The sequence below is a fragment of the Typopeltis vanoorti genome, chromosome 22 (genome assembly GCF_054136105.1).
Source record: "Typopeltis vanoorti isolate ZY-2024b chromosome 22, IOZ_Tvanoo_1.0, whole genome shotgun sequence".
In the NCBI taxonomy this organism is placed as follows: Eukaryota; Metazoa; Arthropoda; class Arachnida; order Uropygi; family Thelyphonidae; genus Typopeltis; species Typopeltis vanoorti.
In genome coordinates, this window is record NC_143570.1 from 45,278,968 (window position 1) to 45,282,115 (window position 3,148).

Consider the following 3,148-nt stretch of genomic DNA (forward strand, 5'->3'; position numbering starts at 1 on the left):
AAGGCTCCTTAAGGATATTGAAAATGAAAGAAAGTTAAAATATTTTGGACACATTGGAAGGATGGAGGGAGGACTTCTCAGAACAGTAATAGAAGGTAAAGTTCCTGGAAAAAGAGCAAGGGGTAAACCATCAATGGGATGGATGGATGGTGTGTGTGTGGAGCAACTAATCTTCAGAGAGTTGAATTCTCCAGAAAAGCAAACAGTTGAGGGACTCAACTACATGGCGAAACCTGGTATGGCACATCATCGAGCATCGGAGTGACCATACGGCATCTGTGGGTGTCCAGTGAAGAAGCATACATTTATAGATATTAATTTATACAGATGATGTTCAAAATTATTCTGTAAACAGTTTGTAATTTATACACACAAAGCATGCCAAATGGTGTATTTGTTTAGAAAAAATTCTTCTTTGGTGCCATTCCATTGGTGTTGTCATAGTAACATATCGTAAACACAATGATAAAGTCTTATTCAATTTTTAGTTGCTCATATACATATTTCAATTATATAAGTGTACCTCTATTTCCTTAATTAATCAATTTTTTCGGACAATTGTTTAGTGGCATAGACGTAATTTCATACCTACTTAGAGAGATGCTCAATAAACGTATGTATATGAAAATAAATAGTTCAGTAGATTACAACATTCACCGAAACTGGGAGATATTACCATTTTCTATATACGGGAACTGTTTCCGATGCACGAAAGCAACTTGGTACGTTCCCATGTAATAACACATTTGTCGCGGTTATCGTAAAGTTTCTCAGCGAAGTTAAAAATGTTGGACGTTCATATTATTAGAATGTTTCAAAATTAAAACAACATAGAATCTATCCCACTAATTCGACTAAATAATCACGTAACAGAAAATCGTAAGCGTTGGCATAACCCAAATGGGGGTTAGTATCTTTTATAGGAGAATGACAGTTGACGTAACTGATAATTTTTGAAGTCCCTTTAGTCATCTTGAAAATCCGAACTTTGACATTGATCATAAATCCATTTTTCAATCCATTTTAGGCCTACAATATGTGCAGTGGGCGCACACACAAGGTGATGAAATTCATTGCTTCCCACCTAAGAATAACTATAGAACATTTGAGTGAGCTACGTGAATGTGTGTGTGTGTGTGCGTGTGCGCGCGCGCATCTATATGTGTTGCAAACTTAATAAGAAGGCTAGGAGCATTGTAACAGCAACAAAGTCGTTGCATAAACCGTAATCAGCGAAGTAATTGTGGTCAAATGAAAAAGAATTTAAAGCAAGCTGATTGCATTATTTATTTTTGAGGGGAAGGAGAAATTTTTTTTGTGAAGGATGTAATGAATGTAATCCTTATTTCGTTAACTCCACTAGAATAAAATCAATCATCAAGGGAAGTACGACCAAATTACTTTGGTTATTTTATTTATATTTATGATTTATTATTAATTTTTTAATTATTTTTCAAACATATTTATAAACAGACAAATAACAGTATAGTCTTAATCGGGACAGCAGCTTCAGTAATTATTGTACTTATTCGAAGGATGTCCAACTCAAAGTTGCGCCATTTTAATTGTTTCGTTTAAATATTTTCCCTTTTTTCTTTCCCAAACTAAGCCACCGTTATTCCAGTTTCTTTAAATTTACATGGCACATAATCTAACTGACATTGACCAGTGACTGTGGCAAGAATTTCCGAAGTACTGATCATCTTAAGGAACGTTTAGACAAAGTCACCATCGCTTAACAAACACCGCCGTCCAAAGAAAGAAAGTTATCAATCTTTTTACAGTTAACTTTACAGTAAACAGTGATGCCATCAGGATTGAACTTTAATGACTTTATTAACTTTTAATTTACCGTCTCATAACCGTATAAATATCGCATGTGTTTATACTACTGATGAAAATGAGCAACTCTGGGCATTAAATGAGTAATCCAGCCATAATTTCTTAAACGAAAGATGTGAAATGTACCTCTCGCTAAGAAGATTTTCAGTTTCACATTGAATAATAGCGTTAAAAATTCTTTGAATCCTAAAATCTATCTTATAAAAAATTTCAGAGATGAAGAAATCAATTAAAAATTAGAATATATTATAATGTGAATCATTTGGGAATATTTTATAATCACTGTAATTTCATAATAATTATCGTATAAAATTTGCTTAAAGGTATGACTACTAATTTGTCTTAGTTTAAAGCTAGAGTCCAAAGCTTTCCATTGATTTGATCAAACTCACGCTCACACAACGGCTTGTGTCCTATCATTGAATTTCAGCGATCCTATTTGAAAATTTGAATGTGTTAGATGTGTTCTCGTAGTGTAGTGGTTATCACGTGTGCTTCACACGCGCAAGGTCCCTGGTTCGATTCCAGGTGAGAACATATCATTTTTTTCCCACCTTTTATGCTCCTACAAATATACATTAATTATGCTGTCTGTACTATACTAGCATGATCTCATTAAAATTGCTTTATTATATAATTGAGTTGGATATATAAAAAATGAAAAACTGGTATAATGTGTTTTCATATATAAAGAGTAAGATATCAAGAGGGGGGGGGCTGGTCAAAACTGCGCCGCCACTCTAAGGTTAATCCGATATTGATTAGCCAAAAATCGAAATAGAAAATAAGGATATAAAAAGTCTGAGTGTTTGAAAATGTAAATGTTAATTATAAAAATCTAGACTTTTGATAGTTATTTTTCTTTTAAATATGTTATGTTAAAGATGGTAGAAAGTAAATCCATACAGCAGTAAGCGACGAATTCAGATTTAGGTCCATGAGTGATTTTTGTTTTTTAATTTGCATAAGAAAAGCTAACTTCAAACATTTGTTCTTCGTAACGTAAAGAAATACAACTCGTTTATAGTGTGTTTTCCACATAGGTTTAATTAAATTATCTACATAATCCTAGTGCACAATGCATTTCTAAGATTGCAGTAAACGAAGTGATTTTTAATGCATGTGTGTACTGGTAATTTTTTTGAAGGAAAAGTGTATGGACTTAATACAAAAATTAAACTTTAAATCCTTCTCTGATGATTCACTAGAAATTCCATCTAACATCAACTAGATGCAAAAATCCTTGTAGAAAAAGTTTAATTATTATTTAAGGAGGGAAACTAAAATTAGATTACTTGGCATTAAG

General features: G+C 32.7%; 1 non-coding gene across 1 annotated transcript; it reads left to right on the plus strand.

Annotated features, from left to right (window-relative positions):
- Positions 1-2,306: 2,306 nt before the first annotated feature.
- On the plus strand, positions 2,307-2,379 carry TRNAV-CAC (transfer RNA valine (anticodon CAC)). The gene has a single exon. It is a non-coding gene; the product is annotated as a tRNA-Val (tRNA).
- Positions 2,380-3,148: the final 769 nt, after the last annotated feature.